Below are 25,030 nucleotides of genomic sequence, written 5' to 3' on the forward strand. Positions count from 1 at the left end.
TCATCATACATTGCCTCTGCCATTCTTTCTTCCTGAGGCAGGGGACTCCTCACACACTTCCCCTGCTCCAGCATGGGGCTCCTCACACAGAAGACAGCCCTTTATGAACTTTTCCAATATAAGCCCCTCCTACAGGCCGCGATTTTTATTTAATTACTCCATGGGGTGCAGACCTGCAGAAACAGGCTGCTCCAGTGTGGATCTCCTGCAGAGTCACAAGTCCTGACAGCAAACCTGTTCCAGCTTGGGCTCCTCTTCCCACTGGTCCACAGGTCCTTCCAGAAGCCTGCTCCAGCACAGGTTTCCCACCAGATCACAGCCTTCTTCAGGCAGCCACCTGCTGTGGCATGGGGTCCCCCATGGGCTGTAAGGGGACATCCTGCCTCACCACGGTCTGCACCAGGGCTGGAGGGGAATTTCTACTCTGACCTGTTTCAGAAGAGGGATCACCTCTCTCCTGCTTCACTGATCTTGGTGTGTATGGAACCCTTTCTCTCACATATTCTCACTCTTCTTTTCTCTGGCTGCAATTGTTGTTGTGCAGGTTTTTCCCTCCTTACATCTGGGGCCTACCGTGGCCAGCAGTGGATCTGTCTTGGAACTGGCTGGTGTTGGCTTTGTGGGACATAGGGGAAACTTCTAACAGTTTCTTAAAGATGCCCTGCTCCTAACTCAGTACAGTTTCAGATTAGTTTAATTAAATTGTGATAATTGTAGTCAGTTTCTCTTTAGGAATTTGGTATAACCTAGACAGACAGGCTCCTCCAGAGAATACTCTCTGTCTGTCTTTTATAGATTTAACATAGGAAAAGGTGAATTGTCCCCTGAAATCTTTTGGTGTTGATTTCAGAGGCAGCCTAAACAACTAATTTAGGTTAAGAGATTTACGTTCTAGAAGCTTAAAGTAATACTGGATTAATCTCACTCTATTTGACATGCTTGGCATGAAAATCAACATATTCATCAAGTACTATTACAAATTAAATTTTTATCCAACAAGGTGATTAACCTTAGTGCTATCAGTTTTTTCTTCAAGGGAAAATACTAATGACAAGTTTTAGAAAATGATACAGCTGTTTATGCTACTATTTAACTCTCCCCATTCCAAGTTATATTGGTATACATTTTCACACAATGACCGACCTGATTTTAATTTTTTATTGGCGCATTATCTGTTTTATCCAAAAGCTGATTGTGATACAGCTACATAAAGGTACGCACAAACAAATTTTTCAAGTTCTTAATTCAAAAACAGGGGGTTTGAATTTATTATAAAAAATTTCCTAGTAGACTAAGAATTGGGGGGTTGAACCACTGATTTCAACAAGGCCAGCATGCTTAACCAGGATGCCTTTAACAATTATATTTAATGAAGGGGAACAGATTGTCCTCCTGTAACGTTGGATTCCTGTAATTCTGAATTAATGCTGTAGTATCTGAAGGGATCAAAACTACTCCTCACTAACACACTTTTGTCATGAACATACTGACAAGTTCCTCTGTGGTGTGAATACCTGTTGCTTTGCCATCAGCCTTTCTTTTGACTGGAGCTGTTACTTAGTCATTACCTTCTACAGAATATTTCTTAATGAAAAAAATCAAAGAGTCTTCAGAAAACTTTTAATAGCCTACCTTGTACAGACAACTGTTGGGAAGTGCTGTCACCTACTTTCCATCTACTCTTAAAATGCTGTCTTTCTAAATTACTTTTATTATTTGTGTGACTGCAGATGCTTTCTCAGGCCCATGTCATAGCACATCATTGAACTTGGTTTGTTATATAAATAAGGCATACAGCCTACGCAGACTACATGTGGGTTTTTTTTCACTTTTCTACACACAGTATCCAGTACTTTTAATGATATCCTTAGAGAGCTAGTCAAAGAGTTCGGGGGTAGAAATGTGCTGGTGGCTGTAGGTTCAGCTGAAGCTCAGAAAACGTACAGGGTAGGATTTGTGGTATTTTGTTTCCTGGTCCTCACTCAAAAACTCTCTCTTCAGAGTAATGAGGTGAGCATCAAATTCTGCCTCACACTTGACAGACATGTAAAATGTCTCCCTTGGGCTGAAAAATAAAGTCAAAAAGAGTCAAAAGAAATGGTATAAAACAAACATCTCTGTAATCACTGAATCACCCTGACCATATCTGTAAGGCAGAATGAAAATAGAATAAAGGATTATAAAAAATAATTTATATTTCACACTTTATTCAGTTTGATTTAGGCTTGTTCCATGTAGGTAGTGTTACTAAAATTCCACAGAGTTCCCCTGCTTTTGTGTTCATACATTTCTTTGTCTTTCTCTACTGGATCATGGCCACAGCGAAAAAATTAGAAAACAAACACAAAATAGTTGTATGTTTTAAGTATGTATATACAGGGGAATCTACTAAATTATGAACATAGTGCTGTCTCAGAACATCTGAATACCATATAAAATACCTAATGGGACCTATAGCAAAAATTTATATGGTTTGACAACAGTCATTATTTATGACTCTGGAGAAGAAGCAATATATGTGAACCTAAACATAAATACTAATCTAAAAGCCTACTTTTGAAGAATTTGAAGGAATACCTGTGTCTTAATACAGTTAAAGATCCAGACCCAGTATTGAAAAATGTGAATTTATCACATTATGGACATTAGCTTATCGAAAATCATAATCAAGTATCAACTTGTTTACATATTATCCGATGTATGATTAGCTCAGATACACAATGGATTTGATGCACAAACCACTCTGGATACACTGAGTCAATAGTAGTAGAATAAGCAACTATGACTATCATCCTTCAAAAAGCTGTTTATATCTACCAAAGTAATTCTACAAAGGAGAAATAAAGACATTTCAAAAGGATTCTTCCTCAGTCTGATGGTCTTCTGCTTTGAAAGTAAGCATATTATGATTGTGTAGCATCTGGAGTCCATTATATTTTAACAATATTTTATACAAGTGATTCTTCCCCTTAAAAAAGTACTTGATAGAGCACTATTTCTCATGTATTCTGCATTGATCATTTCAGATTTGGCTTTTTTTCATTTTCAGACCCAACTAAATAACACCAGTAGAGAAAGATGATAAAAGTGGTGATGAGAAGTCTCAGAATCTCAATTTAACATTATGATTACATTATGTAGTATTCACTGAAAGAAAATCTGCAGAAACATAGTAAATAGCATAGTCATCTGGAAACTGCTAGAAAGAAGGCTCAGAAGGCCCTGGGCAAACATTCAGCCATGGTGGAGACAGAAAGTACAATACAGAATTTCCAGCAAGCCATTGCAAAAAACTTCCAAAGGAAGTGGGAGGCTCTCATTTCTCCAAGTTTTCATATGCTTTCTAGAAAACTTATAAGAAAACTTATAATAAAATATGTCATTCAGTCTAAGCTCTTGAGTGGACTCCATTGGCCCTGTATTTAGAAAATTATAAATCATTTAAAATAACCAAAGACAGAAACTTTATGGGTTATCCTCACTTTGGAATAAAAGCATAAAGATAGAAAAAATCACTATAAAATAAATAATCCTGAAAGGACCTACATTTACTAGTGTAGCTTGAATATCTATCTGCAACAGAAGGAATAGTTAGCAGTTGAATAAAACTTAGGTTAACAACACAACCTCCTGCAATTTTTAATGAGAGCATAGCTGGATTTCCTGTACTCCTGTGACCTACTTTTTGTTTTAGAAGCAGGAGGCTTCATAGGAGCATCTTTCCTATGAGGAAAGTCTGGAAGTACTGGGATCATCCAGCTTGGAGAAGAGAGAGCCCTCAGGGGATATCATCAATGCATAAAGGTCTGAAGGGAGTGTGCAAAGAGGACAGAGCCAGGATCTTTTCAGTATATCCTGTGACAGGACAAGAGGAAAAGGGCAAAAATTAAATACTGGAACTTCTCTCTGAACATCAGGAGACACTTTTTTTTTTTTACTGGGAAGGTGACTGAACACTAGAATATGTTTCTCAGGAGGGTTGTGGAGTCTCAGTCCTTGGAGTTTTTCAAAAGCCACCTGGACAAGATCCTGGGAAACTAACTCCACGTGATCATTCTTGAGCAAGGGCTTGGTCCAGATGGCCTCTAAAGTCCCTTCCAACCATAGCCATTTTGTGATTTTGTGATTGTATGATGTATGGAGCAGCTCTCTCTCAGTTTGGACAGAGAAACAAAACATCTATCACTAACATGAACTCCACCTTCATTGTTCCATTCTTCCCCTAAAGCTTTTTTCTTCAACATAAGGAATGAACACATAGAGCAAAGAAATAAATTCCCTGCCCTCTCCATCTTTCCCACTCTTTTATGCACTAATATCTTATACAGGAAGTAAAACTTTAATTTTCATTTCAGATAAGACAAATTTGTATTTAAACTGCAATATAAAAACAATAAGCCACTATATATTTTTATTTCAATGAAAAAAAATCTAGAGGTAAAGACTAGAGTTAAAGGTTTTTATCAGTCAAAATTATTAAATTACTCAGGTACTTTTTCTAATTATAGTTCCTTAGATACTCAAAATGGCAGGGAGAGGTTGAAGCTTTCCCTGTTTCTCCTGCAATATGTTGCATGTAATTAGTAGCTTTTGAGAAAATGTCACTTTGCATTCTCAGTTTCAGATGCTCAGATAGTCTGCATGCAGATGGCAGATTAAGACCTTCATAAAGTTAATCATATGAAAGCGGAGGAAAAATGTTATCCTAGAGACTGAGTTGAATATGTAAATATAGAAAAACATAATTTGCTTTGCATGAAATGGAAACATTTCTGCTTTAAGGATAATGCCTAGAAAAAGCTTAATATTTCAGTAAGTTTGTTTAAAATAAAAGAAAGTACTTGAAGTCCATGACATTCACAGTGTTTCAACTTTAGCATCAATAATTTTTTTAATTCTTGCAAAATGTCACATAATGCAGACACAATATCATGCTGGTGAACCAATAGTACTAATATTTATGGCTGTCAGGAAATTTCTCATTTAGTTGTCAGTTACAGTTTATTATAAAATTGAAGGTATACATTATTAAAATGAATAGTAAAATGGGATTGTGAAAAGTACATGAAAATATAAAATATTCTTACATTGTGTATATTTAACACTGGTTTCATATGGAGCCCAAATCTGATTGTATGATATTTGTATTTATCAGAGTAGAAATTTTTTTTTGTTGTTGCATGAAAAGTGGGATATAAACAATTTAGTTCATTTATGGATGTTATACATAAATTTTAAGAATTTTCTAAGTTAAAACCAAACTTTGCACTGTCTGATGAGCTTAATTCTTAAAACATGACAAGTTCAGGAGGAATTAAGTAGTAACATAAAGCAATGATTTTTGCTAAGCTATATGAATTTAACGACATAACATTAATGAATATAGAAAAATGTGCATTCAAAAATTCTTACAGATCAGTTTTAACACCTTTCTGACCTAATCTAGTCAGAACAAATATGTTAAAAATCAGTCTTTGAGTTACAAGAATTATCCATATCTGTACTTAATTTTCTTCTGTATAGTTTATCCATTAAAACCGTTTAGATAGACCATGAACATTTAACTCTGGACAATCAAATATAGCATAATATTTTCTCCTTTGAATAAATATCAAAGATAGGAAAAAATGTAAATCCAGTGGTCTTTTATGCTGAACACTGTAATTTAATAGTAAACCAAATTAGTATAAACAGCTACATAATCAGTCATTCTATATTGATGTACATTCCTTTTAATATCCTCTCATGTGACTACCATGCAGCTTTTCTGCTTTCACCACCACTACTACTGCATCAACATGTCACCTAAATAACTGCAATTAAGCATTCTCTGTAGCTGCTGATTACAGGATGCTGATGAACATTCCCAATGGATTTAGCAGACTCTTTCATAACAACGACAATAATTATCTCATATTATAATGTCTGTGCTTCTGAAGACTTCTTAAATAATCTAAAAATTTAATTGTACAGACGGTTGATTAATTCAGCCTAAAGTTCAACAGGAGCTTAATCAAAAAGGTTCAAGTATCACATCACTGACATCTATTAAGCAATATGGTAATATACATCCTCAGAAATAAATACTTAAACTACTTCGTCTTTCAACCAAATTCAACTTTTACAAAGGTCCACTGCCCTTTGGAAAAGAGTATTGGAACTTCTTATGTCACTTTCTATTGCAAGAAAAGAAACAATTTTTTTCTTTCTTTTCAGTGAGGATTTCTTCATTTTGTTGAGTTCCTTGTCACTTTGCATTGAGAATAATGACATTCAAAAAGCTGAAATGCTGAATTTTGATGTCTCAAATAAAATTGTATTTATTTTTATGGTTTTGAAAACCAATGGATTTTTTTTTTAACTGAAACTAGGTGAATTCATTTGTGCAATACTCACCTGGACCAGTATACTATCTGTGGGGATCTCTAAACTCCTTACAAACTGTATCCATTACATAGTATTTTCTTCCTTTTATTTCTGCATAGAAAATGTATTCCATGCAATGAGTAGGAATCCCTCTGGTTTATCCCATCACAGATGGCTTTAGAGGGTACATTCCTTTGAATATGCGTACATCAGTAGAAATTGTTTAATTTTTTTCCCTAATTGTGGTCCATGTTCAATGCAGTCAAATAATTTGTTAAATCACACACAAAGATGCAATCTATCACAGCTTTCTCTAAAATCAGTAAGGGCCAAACATATTAACATGAGGTTTGTATTTCAGGAAAGACTAGTGTAGATCCTATGATACTAATTTCTGGCAATTTTTAGAAATCACTAATAATTTCTACCTTTCCCATCAAATGCTGCAGAACATAACACATCCAAGCATAACAACCTTCTGAGCAATCTGCCTCTTCATTATCATCAGTTATTTAAGATACATGTACAGAATTAATTTATTAGCGTATTTTTTTAAAAAATACAGGTTTTTAATCCTTTTGTGTTTGGATAAAAAGCTTATTTCTCCATCTACCTCATCTGTTGCTCAGAAAACCCATTGTTTTAAATAGGGAAAAGAATATTACTGAGGCAAAACATCTCTGTAAGCATTCCAGAAATTCTCCTGAATTAATAAGGTATAATTCCATTTGAATCAATGAAATTTTGGTAAGTCTGGGAAAGTGTATGTTAAGATACATTCTCTGAGTATTCATTTTGACTACATTGCTTCTGGGAGATTAAAAGACTATAAGAAAGTAATATGTGAGACCCACATTCACAGCTTTGTTGGTTTGTATCTGCTCTGCTGTGAAAGACAGTAGTTTTCTTCATTGCAGTGTCTTGATACTGCATGAACAAAACCATTTATAGCTTCTTAAATGCTTTCTCCAAGAAAAAGAGTTCTCAAACAGCACAATAAGCCACCTAAAGTGTCCATGTAAAGACACATACACATATGCACACAATATGCATGCATACATGTATTTATATATATTCTGTGAGAGACTGAAATTTTAAAGGCTCATCAGTCAAACAATCAGACATTTTCAAAAGCAGCAGGTACTTTTCTCAGGCCAGGTTTTCATTGGGCAACTGAAGGGGAAGAGGGGTAGGGGTGTGGCGATGAAGCCTCTGATCTGCATAAGAATAGCCCAGGCGAAGCAGGGGTGAGCACCTGTCACCAGGAGATGACCAAGACAAATTGGCCTTTATTTAGTACCAAGCTGGGTTTTGAGTCTGATAAGGAAAAAGGCTGATAAATAGAAGGTTATGTTTTTAATCATGCAAATATTCTCCCTCCCAATGAGGCTCAGGTGTAGAACTCCACCCTCATCCCTGGGGGAGAATAGGGACATTCACATATAGTTCATATTAAGTTATCCATCCCTTTCATAAGGCATAACTGGCTCAACTACATCAGCATAAGAAATGGGAGTCATGCCTTAGAAGGGGTCATGAACACATCAAAGACTTGTTATGTTCCCCCAGACTCATTTCTGGGGACTTTTACCAGAGCACCATGCATGATCCAAAGTGTTGCATGAGACAGCGTAAAATTCCCCCCCTGGCAATACCCTGGGCATATATATACCTGAATCTGAGCATATATTGCCACTAAAACTTTTTTCCACGGGCTTCTCCCATCCACAGTGGATTAAGACTGTGACCATCACTTCAAACAAGGGACATCAAAAATGCAAAAATTAAGTCTTATCTCTGCATCCACGAGCAGTGATATCTTTTGTCTCCACTATTTACTCCTATCCCTTCTTTTTCTTTCTTTACCTTATATATTTTCTTAACAGATATTTTTTATAGTTTTGTATTACTATGTTGCTGCAGATAATAACCAAAATGGTTACAAAGCTCATTTCCATTGCAATCAAATTTCTATTAAAAACACCCTCCATATATATGTATATAAACACCAGTCATTCAGTGTTGCTTCACTCTAATCCACCCCAAGGGGTCTATCAACAAGAATCTTAGTTAGTCCTCCTCTGTGGTGGGTTATAACATACGTGTATTTATTGCTCAGGTGAACTAACAGCTCATGGTCAGGTATTTGAAGTTATAGTAGTAGAAATGAAGAAATTCCTATGCTTAGGTTGTTCATAGGATCTGGCTTTAAGGGTGTTTCCAAAGTGTTATTATCATACCTCCCCATCCAATTCAAAATCCACTAGTAAAGGAGAATGTTATTTCAACAGGGGAACAAAGCCCCAGTTTACAAACACAATCTTTAAATCCTATGCTGACGAGTTTTTGAGAGAGATGGATGGAAAGAGTTAGGAAAATTAATGAATTCTATCATAAATTAAGAAATAGCAATGATTCTTTAAATCAAGCTATTTTCAGATGTGTTCTTCTGTTTTCTTCATTACTTTTGCTCTTCAGTCTTGGGATGCTCTGGCCTTCTCCACCTGTTACCGTTGAAAGCTTTTTTGAGAGATTCTGTTGACCTTTAAGTTCCAGGCAGCAGTTAAGTTTACCTATGGTAGCATATCCATATGAATAGTCTGGGAAAAAAAAAAAAAAAAAAAAAAAAAAGAAAAAACAACCAGGTCATTTTTGCCCTTTAATTCCCTATAATACAAGAGAAAAGTGTAAGGGTGGAAGGAAATCAATCGTAACTTATCCCTTGACGAATATCAGCAAACACTGTGTCACAAAACCAATGTGAAGAAATGGAGTATGGATTTTCTGCTGACATTTGTAAAGTGTTTGTGTCAAAGTATTTTTCTAATATAGCAAAGGTTACAGTTTAACAAATTAAAGCACATGTTTCTTTTGAACTGACATGCTGGTCATTTGGGTTAATTTAAATGGCTTGTGTTTTTCTAATAAACTCTCAACCTAACCTACTGTGATTATGGCCAGTCATTGCATTAATCTGCAATAAGTAATTGCTTTTTCATCAAAATGAGCTGAATGACAACAGTGTAATAGTCCATGACATTATCTAATAGAATTTGGAGGAAATACTATATGCCATTTAAAATGTGCCCCGAAGTGAATATGCATTGCAAAAACCTAGACAATGATTTAGGTTTAATATATCTAATTTCTGTGGGCTAAAGTGCTCTTTGATATTACAGGAATTTTTGAATGAATAACTCTTTTCATTAGTTATAGCTTCTACTGCCAAATTTCCTATGAAAGACAAAGCCTGTCTTTGTTTTCCTAATCTCCATGACTGAATTTACTTTAAATTAGTTTATTTAAATAAATATATTTAGCACTTTTGAATTATAGTGTGATAAAGTATAAGGAAGACATCATAAATGCTAAGGTGTAATTGGACCGTCATGTATTATGTCAGTAATCATCATCCTAGGAAATTAACTCCACTTTAACTAAGAATTGAACACTAAATATAATTTTGCAGGAATTTCCTTTGTGGTACCTGCAGAGTTTTTTGATTTAAATATGCATGGCTCTTGAGAAAATCCTTCGTAAATGTAATATCATTATAAAAGTATGTCGTATATTGTTTTATGTATGGTTCATGAAAATACCTTGATTTCCTAGAAGACTGTTCAGTACTAGTGCTAATACATTTCTTTGTATGAAAAAACCCCAAACCCAAACTTTTTTCGGTATTGAATAACAAATATTTCAGAAGTATGTTTTTTCAAACCTTAGATGTACATTTTCCATAACATCATTTTCCAAATGATTTGGATCATTTGGATGTCAAAGCCGTAAAGTGGATTCTTCTTTTTTAAGTCGGAAGATTGATTGCAGTGAGATGATAAAAGAAGGAAATTTAGTATTATTTAGCATTTAGTATTAAGGTGTAGTCTAAGTGGTTCCTAACAATAACGGTTTCACTCACAATGTGTGCTAACTGTAATGCTGACAACCTTAAGTGACCATCTTTAAATTATTTACAGTGCTACACATGACCAAAATTGTTTTTAGTTTTCCATTGCCTTTGGTGTCTGAGGAAAAATAGTGAAATATGATTTTCCCAAGACTCCAACATTTAATTAAAACCTTCACAGATTTTGCCTAAATTCACATGCCTAACATGCACATAACAAGTACTGTGAATGATGAAGGAAAGACTTCTCAAGAAAATGAACAGTGTTAAAGAGCATAAATAAAATCTATCTTGTTCTGAGGCTAGACTTTCCTATAAGGTGAGGTGAGACCATGTCTTCTCAGGATTCTTTCATAGATTAAAAGCATAGCAGAAGCCTGCTTTGTTTTGTATGTAAATTATATAATCAACACTTGTGCAAACTGTCTCTGCACAAAATAACAAATGCCTTTTAAAGAACAGTTTCCATATTTTCTTGTGCTGAGTATAATAGTAAGAATCAATCTGTCAGTCTATAATAAATATTTTAGTCTTCACAATACCCCAAAATACCAAGAATATCAAAGAATCAACCTACTGCATAATGATACTCAATTACTTAACAGTGTGTGCTAATTCGAACACATGGGTGTCCTTGACACAATTCTTGTTTAGAAGCAATAAATTCTTAGACATGCTTGTGAGCCCAGTGGGGCTTCTAAGAAAAGGTGAAAGCTCTGAGATTGGATTCACTTACACTTAATTTCATTTGTAATAAAACAATTTTAATTGATCTTTAAAATATAACATAACTTTATCTTCAAATGAATAGATCTTGGTCACAGCACCAAGCCTGACAGAGTTCAAGAAGTGCCTGGTAAATCCTTTGAGGAACATGGTGAAATTCCTGGGGCAGTTCTGTGCAAGGCCTGGAGTTGGGCTTTGGTGACCCTTGAAGGTGTCCTCACTGAAGGAAGCAATGTTATTAAAATAAGCGGTAAAGTGTTACAATAGGCAAGTAAGAACCAGACAGTTCAAGTGCCAGCTAACACACTGGTACTTTTTAGACTTTCTTCATGTAAACTGTTCAGATATAATGTCATTTTCATTTTATTTACTTATAAAATGTGAATATTCAACTTCTTTGAATATCAGACTTGGGTTCTCACAAAGTGAATGTGACACCATGTACATATATAATTTGTTTAATTCCTTCAAAACAGAATTTTGTAATGACAGGTTCAATTTAGTTTTCCATCTATCTCTGAAGCAATGACTTTATCAGAGAGAGAGAATTTTCAACCAATCATTTTTCATTACAGAAATACAGTTTTCAGAATTCTAATGCTTTTTTACTCACAAACTTCAGCAGCAGCAGATTTTGTTCTTTAGACACATCTCAAGTTCAGGAGAGACTTCTGATTTATTCTTGAAATAAGGGACTAAGAGAATGAGCAAGGCATGAATATGACAAGAAGGATAATAAAATGTAATCTTTTCATCAGGTAAAATTATCAGGTATGTAATCTCACATAGCTCCCTTACCTGGTGACCATGGCTTTTGGCCTTGTAGGAGCATAATTTTTAGTGACAAGGTTTTATTCACCATGAAAGCAAACCAGCAATATGCTCCAGAACATCTTACACTTTAGTTTGGTTTTGAACAGGAATTCAAACATTTCGCAAAAATTGCCTTTCTGCCTTTTTACTGTCCTCTGGATTGCTAGGGTTATTTCCCTATTACCTTGTTTATTTCAGGCTGGTCCTTTCAACCTTGCCATGTTTCTGCAGTCTTTGCCATGTTCTCTTCTACAAACAATGAATTAATTTTAAAAGAAACAACGGTGGTACTGTGGGGTGGTCCTGGATCAATGCACATGGTGGGTAGTACACACTAATAAACTTGTACGTGATGGCAATGCTAACATGAAACATACTTCTAACTCATTTCATCAGCACAGTTCCCAGAAAGAAACTAATAAAGCATAGAGGGCATTTGATTGTGGGAACCTGAAAAAAGAAGCAGACTCAAAACTACCTGTATTTATAAGCCAGTCAAAGAATTAGCATGAGAATTTCAAGTTACTTAGTATCAGAAAAGGCAGAGAGCTAACAACGACAATGTGCTACCAAAAAAAAAAAAAAAAAAAAAAAAAAAAGTATAAATGAATTTACATAAACCTCTGACTGATGCCTGTGGCCTGTCTGAGAAAACTGAGCTTCTAACTGTAGAAAAATATGAGAAATCACTTCACCAGCATGAGAATTCCTCCCACTCTGTTGCATCTAGCAGTTTCAGTTCTTCTCAGACAGATGAATGACTGAACAGTAAAATGTCCCTAGGTCACTGATCTTGGGGGAGGAAGTGGTAAGATGTGTTTCCTGAGCTGATAGAAGCAGGAAGAATTCCAAAAAGATCAGAAATATGCCTTCAATCATAGGGGTTGATTCAGGACAGTAGTTGAGGAAAGATCCTATTCTACTACGTTTCTAGGACATACCAAGGTGGTCCGTACTTAAAAGGATGGATATTTCTATTCATGGAGCATATGTATGACTAAAATAAAGTAGTGTTCCAGTGAAAATTAAAATATTGAACATTAATATTCATCTGGCAATAGAAGAAGGAACAATCTAAGACCACAAAAGAGTTTGTGCACATATTTCTGCAGCTGTTCAAATGCAAGGTGGAAACCTTGTCTTTATCTATTAAAACATTATACAAGAAATTTCCAAAAGCAAAGTTTACTCTAGAATGTAATCAAGAAAAGTTACTGATCCAAAATTTGTCTCCAAAACAGGTGTTCAAAGAACACTATTTTTGTAAAAGCATCTAAAAGATGCACTGAGTTGGATACCTACAGAAATAGACAGCTCTACTTCAGAGGATTTATGTATGTATACAGAACAAACAGATCAAAAGAAAATGTCCTTACCAATACAGAATTTCTAACTGGTTTCCTTGGTTTACCAGTTTTGATGCTTGAACAAAGCTTGCTGCAAATTGACTTGAACTCTTTCCATTTCATACATATAAATAAGATTTGAATTATTTATTTTGGATATAATTTACTTCTGGTTGTGGAGGGAAGCTATCACTTCTTATACTCTAGACTTTTAAAATATAAGAAGTCATATGGGACTGCTTTTTATGAAGGCTTCTAGTGTAAGTGTTGTTATACGGCTGTGATGTTCTTCTATTAAAAAAAAAAAGCATTAAATATTTGTTATGTATCTGGTTCACCTACATCAGATAAGACTGTCCTTTCTGCCCTGAAGAATTCCCTTTACATGTCCTTACCTGATCTGTCACAACTTTTGTTATAATCAGAATTTTAATGCACTTTAACCTAAATCACAGTCACTTGCTCCTATAAAAAGCATAAGACTGTAAAATTGGATTAGCACCATAGAGTGCAATATGTAATTTTAAATCAGTATAAAATAGGGTTGTAAACCAGCATTTAGGAAGTTTTGACTCCAGTAAGATTTGACAGTGAAAGAAAAAGGAAGAAAAACAATACAGTGCTTGATTTCAGAGTAATGGTCTCATTACTACTTAAGCTCTGGAGTGTGATTATAAAGCATTTAAATCTTTTCTGTGATAGATATTTGATGCTTAACTAAGAAAGTAGGTTTTTCAATAAAATAGCCAAAAATGGTTTGAAAAGGAGGAAGGAAGTTCATAACATTAACAGATGCACAGCATTGTAAAAAATAATATGAGAATAAAATAGAAGTATTCAAAATTGTTTCAAGGAATCCTGAGTGGATTCACACTTAAAGAAACAATGAATTTGGGGTAAAAGTAGATGCAAAACTTTTTTAACGTGCATCTCTAAAAATTATAGTTTATATATGATAACCTATATTTTACAGGTGAACTATATACCAGAGATGTGTATTTCAGCTAGATGTCTTTATATTTGGTCTATTTAGATGTGATTTTCAATAGAGACAAGTAACTTTGGATGTCTTTCTGGAATATCTTAATGGCTCATAGTATTAAAATGAAATCTGTTTGTGATTTCTCAGATTAGCTACAGTGATTGCTTCCAAAAACTTTGCCCAACACAAACACAGGTCTGTAATCTTTGAGAAAGAAAATGTAGCCCCCTTTTCACTATTGTAGATAATGCCAGTCCATATCCTTGGAATCTATTTCAGCTTTTCAAATCAAAGATATTCATTACAAGAATGCTAAACATCCTGCTACATATTTAAAAAACTTACAATGTATGGGGGGAAAAAAAGGGGTCTATCTACTCATGGATGAATCTTTCATAAAAACATAATAGTCTTTTTGCTTAGAAACATACAAGAATTCAATCACAGAAAAATGTTCCCTTACAAAACTGTCTAAGACAAAATGGAATAGATTTGCTCATTCTTATCTCACTAACCAATTCCTACAATAAAAAGAAAGTCATTAATTCTGCTAATATTTAGGACAGTTTGTGTACCTAATAGTTGATCGCAGAATTTGAAAGGTACAGAATGCAACCTACTATTACACTGAACCTATTTTTCCCTTTATATACAAAGAAATCTTAAAAGACAAATAAATGTAAGTCATTAATGCCCCTAGATTTCTTCTAAAGCATGTGATGAGAAATTACACCTTTAGAGACCAGTTATTTCTAGCCACATATTTTAGTGGGAGTTGAAACAGTCAGTCTAGAGATCTACTTTTCCCTAGATAAGGGTGATGAGTCCATACTTAGATAATGTTTAGACACTTAAGCAGACTGGGAAGAAAAGACTTTTTGGAATACTATATATGTTCCTCTTGAGGAAAGCCCTTAAAGTTAAAAGCAGTAACAATAAAGCAGGACACATAATGTAGGTAACAAGTCTCAGTAAACCTTGTCCTGTTCATTGCGTGCTTCAATTTGTTTTCACCAAAGAAGCTCTTCAGAGGTTCCATCTTTGTTATACAGTCAAATTCCAACAACTGTGTTATCTCTGAAATAAATTGGACCTCTTCACTTGTTCTTTAAGTATCTGAGGATATTTGCCCAAATAACCTGTACTCTTATCTTTTTTTTTCTGTTTACTATTTTATATTCTTTAGACTCATATTGACATGAAAAAAGGTTAAGAATGGCCAGTGAAGTGTTATTCTGTCAGATTCAATTTGCTTATTTGTTCATAATTCACCAATCAGCTATGAAGGGGTTTCAAAGACAAGCCTTTTGAGGAAGATATATATATATAATTGACCTCATTTTCTGGGGGGTTAACAGCAGCAGCACTTGCAATCTTCACTAAATGTCATATAGGTGTAATTCAATAGTAAATAATAAGTCACTGTATGTTGTGTTCCAGCCACCAAATATTCAGGAATGGTTTAAACAGTCTCAGCAGGAGTCTGTGGAGGGCTGTAGCCTTACTATTAAACAGTCTCCTTAGTCTTAGTAGTATCTCACAGCTGCAAAAACTAAGATTTGTCTTTTTATAACAAAATGGTAACAAAATTTTCTGATACTTATGTTCTATTGTACAGAAAAACCTCTTTTTTGTTTTGATTACTGATGAAGTTTGCAAACAAATTCAGTAACTCCAAATCCACTGTGCTTCAAACAAGTGCTGTCTGCAGCCACTAATTTGTTTATGTGCAATTTTATACTGAGCTTTCAGAGAGAGCAACTATCTTCAGGCTGTAATCCAGATATAATCATTATTTTTATTTTTATTTTTAATTTAGTGTGGAGTGCTACAGCATAAAGGTTGCCAACAACAATGACTAGATTTGAACATTTAGAAGTAAATTACTAAATATAATGAGATGTGGAATTAATTTGCATTTACTATTAAAAAAAAAAAGAAACTGGACATCAGCCAGTACTCTTAAGCCAGACTTATTAACGCTCAGAAGTGCTGTCACAGCTCATGTGTACATGGGACATTAGTCATGCATTTTGTTAATCTAACATAATATAGAACATAATTTATCAGGACATCAAAATAATAGCTTCTACTCCATTTTCCCATCTATGTGAGGATATGCACAATAGACTCTGAAGTTATACATGCACTCTATTAGAGCTAATTGAAACTAGATGATACAATTAACGTGGTTCTTAGTAAAAAACATTAACACAATGTAAAATTCTAATCACAATGAAAGTGGGTAACATTGGAGGAAATGTGGCGGATAACTGCAAAATATATTTTTAATTTATTGAAAAATCAAATCTAAAAAATAAAGAAATAAAAACGAAAATCCAAAATAATAAAGGGAAAATCAAAAATATCAAAAGTGCCAACTAGACCAGCTATTGCCTCCAGCTTTGATCACTGTATCTTATTTTTCATGGGGATGTGACATTTCAGTCACTTCCAGTAATTATGAGTTCTCTAATTCCTGAAATTTAGATGCGCACAAGAAATGGAACAGGTGGTTGTGGTATGAATGAGTGGCACTGATAATCCATTCACACTATACACTGTGCTGCCATAAAAATTGAACATTAAACATTCTGTATAGGAAAGCATCCCAATAATGTAATGAGACTGTCTTAACTTTTCTGCAGATTATGTCTAAATTTTAATGCAAGCAATGATCAAAATTTCCATGACTGTAATTTCTGGCCTTTCCCAGAAAATTTCAACAAATCACTTGTTGATATTTTTGTTTTCAACTGATCTACTTTTTAAAAAAATCTTATTTCCTCAATTTTCCTTTTACATATAAAAAAAAGCACAACAGAAAAACAGTATTCAAGATATTTGGCAAATGACAGTATGTTATAGAATTGTTTGTGGATAAATGTCTTCAAAAACATTGTTCAATATAAAGACTGGGTCTGTGTGGACTCACAGGTGAAATCAACAACACAAGCACATTATAGAGTATAAATATAGGGTGAAAAATAAAAACTAATTTGTCACTTATTAGCTGGAAATAATGAAAGTATTTTAAATAAATGTTACAGTTTGTGATGGTTTCTGGAGTGTAGCCTTGGAGAATGAAATCAACTAATTAGCTGTGGGGCAAGAAACCAAAAGACAGCAGAATGTGTACAGAGAAATTTAAAGAAAATAAAAAAGTTCTCTTTTTATTTCTTTTCCAAAATTTTAAAAGTCTTCAGGAAATCTGAATGCTTACCTGGGTTCTGTCCAGTCTTCTCACAAGGATGAGAAAAGTAAAATCTACCCATTTTAAGAGTGTTGTGTTAAAGTTTTTCTCTACTGTAAAAAAGTTAAGGAGAGATTTGAGTTGAACAGCTGGATTGGATGATTGGTAATGTTGGGGGCGGCAGGTGGAGAGGGAGGAGTGGTGGGACACATGTCTTAAAAACCTAATTTGCTGATCCTTTTGGGTCTGTACAGAGGAAGGAAAGGGAATTAGTAGCTGCTGCTCAGTGAATGCCCTAATTTTTTCCTTGTTCCTCTCAACAGAATGATCTGCTAAGCTTTTCAAAGGAAATGTAGGTATTAAAGCTCTGACAGCCCCAGGCAACTGCCTGCTTATTCTGCATCTAGGTTATTATAAAAGGTTTGGGGATGTGGAGTGGAAGCCATGGGGTGGAAGTCATGAAGAAATAAAATAGGGAAAAAAGGAATATTGGCACTTTCAGGTTCTACTGTAAATTATTTCTGAGCTTTATCTGCATAGCTACGTGCACTGGAAGCTGGTATAGAATAATAAAAAAAATAAAGCATTGAAATTGAGATTTTGTTTGTCTGGTGGACTGTATTTTGCTTTTCTCTCAGGTTTTTACTTTAAGGTTCCTGGAATCCTTTGAAAAGTCTGAATGCACTACTGAATGCACTACTGCATTCAGCTCGATGCCATCTCATTGTCTGCCTTATGAGTTTTGGCATGGATATGAGCACCAAGAAGATTTGGAAGACTTTTCTGGGCAAAAGGGGCAGAAGCTTGTCTTAGTCCTGTTTTAACTCTGCAAGTGGTCAGATGGAGTAACCAAAAGCTTCCATTTCCTCTTCTAATTAAGCTGAAATACCTGCTGCCCTGGATTTTTCTCCCTGAAATGTAAAACTGCCTGAAACAAGAGCTGAAAGAGGTTTGTGTGCCTTTTCTTTGTGCTATGGGAAAACATGTTCCCATGCTGTTTGCTTTACACAGAACTCTTTGCTTTCTGTCGTACCTCTTAATGCACAACAACTGCAGAGAAAAGCTCCACACCAGGTGAGGCTAAAGGAATTAGGATTTAACCCCATTCTTTGCACCCTTCTAGTGAAAACAGATCTATAGCTGTAGTGGCAGATCCCACTTGGGCTTAATGTTTCCTAAGGGAACTTCTCTTCCCAAGTCATGAATGGCTATTGCACATTACTCTGAGCTTTGAGGTCCATCATCCCAAGGAAAATGCCAAAATGCATCAGATGGAAGAGGGATTTAGCTTTTTTTTTTTTTTTTTTTTTTTTTTTTTTTTTTTTTTTTTTGGTAAGTCTAAAACAAAGGGAAAAGTATGGAAATAGCTGCAAACAAAAGAGAAATTACATATTACAAATGCGCTTTCTGGGAAAAATTCATAAGGATTTTATTGAAAGCAGATATTTGTGCTTGGAACATTAAGTCTGTTTTAGAAAGAAGCAGGAGAAAAAGCATGTAAAATCAATTTACATTTTCAGAAGACAACCCAATCATTTATAATCTTTGCATCATTCATAATTAAGTCAGATTATTAGTCTAAAAACAGAATGAAAGTGTCATATAAGTACTTCCCAAAAAGCATCAGTAGCATACTTAATGTTTACTAGAATTTACTAAAGATGAGGTACACGAAAGATCACTCCAAAGAGAGGAAAGTATTCCATGCTGCATTTTAGAAAGGGGTTGAATTTAGGTTTAGCACATTAGTATTGTACTATAAAATTGCACTAAATCGCAGTAAGTGTTTTTAAAAGGCACATAATGTAGAACAGCTATATGTGCATTTGAATGTAGAGAAACTAACAGGATGTCACTTGAAAAACACTTTTTTCTCTTTTTTTTCAAGGCTCTCTGATTAGAAACATATAACAGTAAGGCTTTGTGATGTTCATGCTCGCCATTAATAATGTCTGACCACTTGAATAAATAGAAGAAATGGGAAAAGCTGTTTAAGCATTCTAGATTTCGATACAATAATGGAACATACTAACTTAGTAATTAGCCAGAGCAAAGTATAAGGTTTAAGTAATGTAAATTATCTCTGTCTTATTATTTCCCAGATTACTTTAAAAATTTTGATCCTTATTCATCTCCTTTCACTGAAGGAAGAAAGGACTTAGGACCTAGTTCCAACTGGAATTCACGTAGTACAAAATTCATAACCAAGCCTTTTTTCCTCATAAAAGGATAAACAGGTAAAACACAATTAATGTTTTCTCCATCAGTTCTTTGACCAAATTTTTTGATTTCCATTCCAAAAGACACAGTATTGAAATTTATTTCTTCATCACATTTATAGGTGAACTGAAAAAGGGGTTTCAGAGGCATTCCAAGTAATATGGACCCTAGCAGTCAGGATTAATGCATGTGACATTCAGAAAGTTCTGCAAAAAAACTCTGATACTCTTTGGGTAATAAAGTCTTAAAAAAGACATGGAATACAGTAAAATTTTAATACAAAATTAAAGACATAGGAAAACAAGGCTCTGATTTGAACTGCACAGAGACAGACTTCTGAGCCAACTATTTGCTCTTAAGAATTGGAAGAATATAATAATGATATTATAGAGATAGATTTATAAAAATGTATGGTAGTCAGAAGTAAGTGCTTGTCATAAAAACAAAAAGAATCTTAAAAATTATTAGAAATAAAAGAGAGAAAACAACATGCAACACATCAGTAAATCGTATTATACATCTACCGTTTTGAATACAGGGTGAATACTAGTAACACTGAAAAATATTCATAAAGGAGTAAAAAAGGGTCATTCATCAAATGAGTAGAATGATTTCCACAAGGAGACTAAGACTGATCAGCTTGGCAAAAAATACCAAAGTGAAATATGACAAAAGACTACAAAACCATGAGTGGCAGTGAGAAGATGAATAATGATGAACAATGTTCACTGTGGTTTCCATTGAAAGACCAGAGGGACACCAAGTGAAACTAGAATGTGGCAAATTCACATGAAAAAAGCAAAATATACTTTCTACCAGTTTATAATTACTGTGTTTTACAGAAACTGTAAGATTATCCATGTTAAATGAAGAAAACTAATGGAGGACAAATCCTTTGCAACACTTAAAAATAGTTTCAGATTCCATGAAATAATTATTTGGAGACTAGGAGGATGTTTTGGGGAAATATCACAGCACAACTGTCAAGTTTTTTTCATTTTCACATACATTGTCCAAAATAAGTCTGATTTGGCAGTCATGGCCACATCAGCACAGGTTCAAAATCCCAAACAGCAATAGAATGTTCACATCAGTGAGCTCTAGAAATTTGCTTTCTCTGTCTTGTGCCATAATTTAATTCCCTTGTAAAAGGAAGAGTATAATTTTGAATCTTCATAGGCTATCCTGGGAACTGAACCAAGTCCCTTGGTACTGGTGAGTAACCCTCAGGGATTGCTGTTTTAAATGAAATTACTCTGCTTTTGTTCCAGCAGCCACTGTCAGTATGTGAACTTTGAGAGCACATGCAGAAAATGCAACAGTCGGGGACACTTGCTTTGTTTCTTAAATGTTAACATTTCTACCAACCTATGTATCAGCAAACAGCCAACTCTTATGGAACCAAATACAAGCATCTGGATCCCCAGACTCTTGTTTTGCCAGTGCAAACTCATTAAAGTAAAGAAGAAAAGTGTTCTGCATGAAAATCTGGGATTAGTGTCCCAAATACATGATGGGAAGAGTCCCAGTGTTACAAGGGTGTCTCAAGCTGTTTCCTCATTTTTGCATTCTGAAGAGCAACTACAAATTACTGGGGTGCACAGAGTCTTTCATATTTCCAGTCAAAATTCAATGACCACTTACTAAATATTCACTGGTGTGAAAATGCTATCCCTTTAGCTGAAGTAGTTCTCTTTCTCTCCTGTTTAGTCATCTGATGTGTGTGATCTGAACAACCATAACAAGCTGTGCTTTGAATTTCAATTATATTCAACCAAGTCCCAGCTTCTGAATGCATATATCATTTGAAGCAGTAAAGTTATCACAGGAATTTTGCAGACGTGTGGATTGCAAAATTAGCAGTAATCATGTTTTTATTATTAGATTCTGTACTCAAAGCACAGTATTACATTAATTGTGCTTCTGTAGATATTTTAGAATGGTACACTTTTTTCTGTAGATTGACTTTCAGGGGACAGTCTCTAGATTGTACTTCTTGCTAAATTTGAGTCATTTTTATAAATTTAGTCCTTCTACGTACATAAGACAATAACAAAAGAAATAAATCTTTGTGGTTACAGACAGTGCAAACCTTGTCCCTTGTCATGTCAAACACGTTTTATTTCCTTAGGGCTGTAGGGCTATGACTACTTACCAAAGAAACAGATAAATAATGCAACGTTTGCAGTAAAGAAAGTTGACAATATCTCATTTACTAAGTGGACATGCTTATTTAAAAGATATTAATATATGGATAGAAGATTTTGCAGAGAATTGATCAAACAAAAGGCTCTTATCTCTGCCTAATACACACTGAAATGAAGCAACTATGTAATAGACTTTCACTATCTCACTGGCATGCTACAGATTCAGAGATGTTTAAAGTGTCCTTTCCCTGTGAGACTATCATTCAGGAAAAATCACATGTGCTTGTTAAAAAATATACTAAAAATTTATTGAGCATAATAATAATAAAATCAATACTATAAAAATGTTCTGAGATAGTAGGGAAACATTAGTCCTAACAGGCGTAGAAAATGCTGCTATAGAATCAGCTGGAACAGTTAAAGGTTATGGACTATTGTTCTATTTCTCTGCTTAATAAGGCTTCACTTCCGTAGCATATGGGTGTGATTTAATTTTCAGATACATCTTTTTATTGCAAGACAAAATTCACTTTACCACGGATCAATAAGCAAATACAAAGTTCAAAAAACACCAGGGAACAGATTTAACAAGTCAAAATTAGAAGAATTAAGAAGCATGATTATTCACTTTTACATGAATTTTATGGCAATGTCACCATTATGTGTACCAAAGTGAACTGGCTTTAATGCATGGCCACTATGAAAGAAACATAGCAAAGGCACTCATGTTATAAAATTAAGCATTGTTTTATGCACACAGTGTACTTCTTTTAAATCAGAAATAAACAAATCTCTTTTCAGTTATGAATTCTCCTGATTCTTATGTACCATTGGGCAGTCAATTTCTTACAAAGAGAGTGAACATATCTCTCTAACCCATTAAATGGACATCCACCAGCAATCACTATATTTTAATTAGTACCTTCTGCTGAAGCTCACATTTTTTAGCATAAATATTCATTGGAGGAGAAAATGGTACCTCACTTCCTCTCTAGGAAAGACTCTGGTTTGGGACAAGTACGTGCATCTTGTCAGCAAGAGAAGCAGGTTCAACAGGTCAATATAGAGAGTCAAGAACTGAACCCAACTATTTTGCCTGTCATGTGACAATTTTCATTTGGTATAGGGATAAAAGTGCTCCAGCATCTTTTATTTTTATGAAGGACATGTTTCTATCTTCATAATGTTAGGAATCCACTTTTTCATACTGTAAATCAGGGCAAAACCTCATTTCTTGAAAAAGGCTTTGAGTATCAAAAGCAAAAGTTTATTATTTGACAAGATAGCATCAAATTACCAACTTCTGCAACAAGGAAAGGGAGGCATATGGAAGCAACTGAACAGATGATATCAAAGTTATAAGGGAAAGAGTGATTTCACCTAAGTTTGCATTGCAAATGTCTGTAGCTGAGGTAGCCTTTTTGGAGTCTCTATATATTCATTGAAAAAGCCAAGTTAATCTGATCCCTAACAGTCACTCACATTGAGGTATCTGAATTCAGAAGGGATAGTCCTCCAAGGACTACGGAGCTTTGGGACACTACCTCAAACACAGATGTCTCCAAACAGCCCAGTGGATATCAACATAATTGTGTTATTCCTGTAGCTTTTGCAAACCCAAAACAAAAAGCTCACAACACTTCTGAAATGCTATGGTGCTGCATGGGCAGTGGCCAGTGAAAAAATCCAAAACCAAACAACTACAGCTCAGATGAGCCCATTTCTCCAATGAGAACTATTATTGTTATTAGTCATCACTCTTCTAATTTTTTTCAGGCCAGTAGAGCATCTCCTGATGTAGTTGATAATATTTTTAAGAATCTGCCTCTAGAGTACCTTAGATTTTTATTGAAAGTCGGAATTTGACATTTTCTTTGTTTAAAATATATTCCAAATAAAACAAACTTAAAGGAATAGGTTCTATCCTAAAGGGTACACTGTGGTACTCTCAATGTATGAATTTGGTTTTGCAATTAATTCTTTCTCTCCTTAGGAAAAATAAAAGAGTTGGCACTATAATGCCAAGCTAACTGATCATTGTGATTATTTGACAATGATGTTATTTCTAATATTCTTCCCTTTAGTTTGCTAAGTGGGGTGGGGTTTGGGGTTTGTTTTTTTTTAATTTCAGTGCACCATTCTTCCTTATTTTTTCTGGACTGCCGGTTGTTCAGCTATATTTGGAAAGAAAAGACTTAGCTAAAATCCTGATAAAAAAATAAGAACATTATGTGGGACATTTCTCTAAATTACCCTTTTCTTGCTGTGCAGGGCACCCCAGATTATGGTGACCTTTACCATTTTGTGTCTCTGTCTTTACAAGCTCATATGTAACTTGGATATTAATCCAAGAGATTTGTGCATATTTCTTGAAATGTATATGCAAAATAAAATTTTGGTCCTTACATTTACAGAATGAAGCCAATGGCAGAATTCCAGTAGTTCATGACAGTAATTTGGGTATTTATAATCTAACCTTCAGATTTGCCCTTACTGAAAGCAAAGAGTGGATCTTAATTTACATAGAGAACTTTTTTCCTTTTTAAAGCAGGTGCCACTTATATAACCAAAGGTTTCATATAACCAAGGGAATTGCCTCGGTCCTAGCAAAAGGTCCCATGCAGAATTGCTCCCACTAATAAAGTAACTGCTTATGTGGCAGGAATACCATGGCCCAAAGAACAGCATCTTACTGAAGGGTACATGAAAGAGATTCTTCCAGGAAATAGAAAGGTGAATAGCCAAGAAAGTATCCGTGTCCTTTAGACACTGTTCTGTGCAGCTTGAGTTCAGCAGCATAGTGATTATTGTGTAGCACATTCATGTAGGGAAGCATGTTTTTCACACCTTACATTTGTCACCTCCATATATTCAATCTCATGTTGCACATGATCACTCAATATATTAGCCATTTTGAAATTCTCCTGCACATTTTGGAATGAAATATTTGTGTCATTACTGTATTTGAGTATCCTCCTTAATTTAATTAATTTTTTTCTTCTGTATTCTTAGCACAGTGACTCCTTCATCAAGGTTTACTGCCTCCATGTTAATAAGCTCTCTAAAATAGCAGTTGTTCTTCATCATCACTGGACAGTTTTAAATGTAAGATATTCTAAAGTTAATCTTTAATTTCTGAGTTTCTTGATGTGCTTACATTTTAATATCATTGTTCATGCTTAGGATATTCTTAATAATTAAAATAACAAGTCACTTCAGGTCTGGAATTGAAAATGAAACTAATACTTCTGGAAATCTAAAGTAAAATTTTCTCTTGGACTGAAGATTATATTAAGAATACATCTGTAATTTTGATGTCGATTCATTTGA

General features: G+C 34.5%; 1 long non-coding RNA gene across 1 annotated transcript; it reads left to right on the forward strand.

Annotated features, from left to right (window-relative positions):
* Positions 1-354: 354 nt before the first annotated feature.
* On the forward strand, positions 355-24,795 carry LOC135298040 (uncharacterized). Its single transcript, XR_010360006.1, has 3 exons — positions 355-474; positions 19,436-19,570; positions 24,713-24,795. It is a non-coding gene; the product is annotated as an uncharacterized LOC135298040 (long non-coding RNA).
* The last annotated feature ends 235 nt before the right edge of the window (positions 24,796-25,030 follow it).

Source organism: Passer domesticus, chromosome 3 (assembly GCF_036417665.1).
Source record: "Passer domesticus isolate bPasDom1 chromosome 3, bPasDom1.hap1, whole genome shotgun sequence".
Lineage (NCBI taxonomy): Eukaryota > Metazoa > Chordata > Aves > Passeriformes > Passeridae > Passer > Passer domesticus.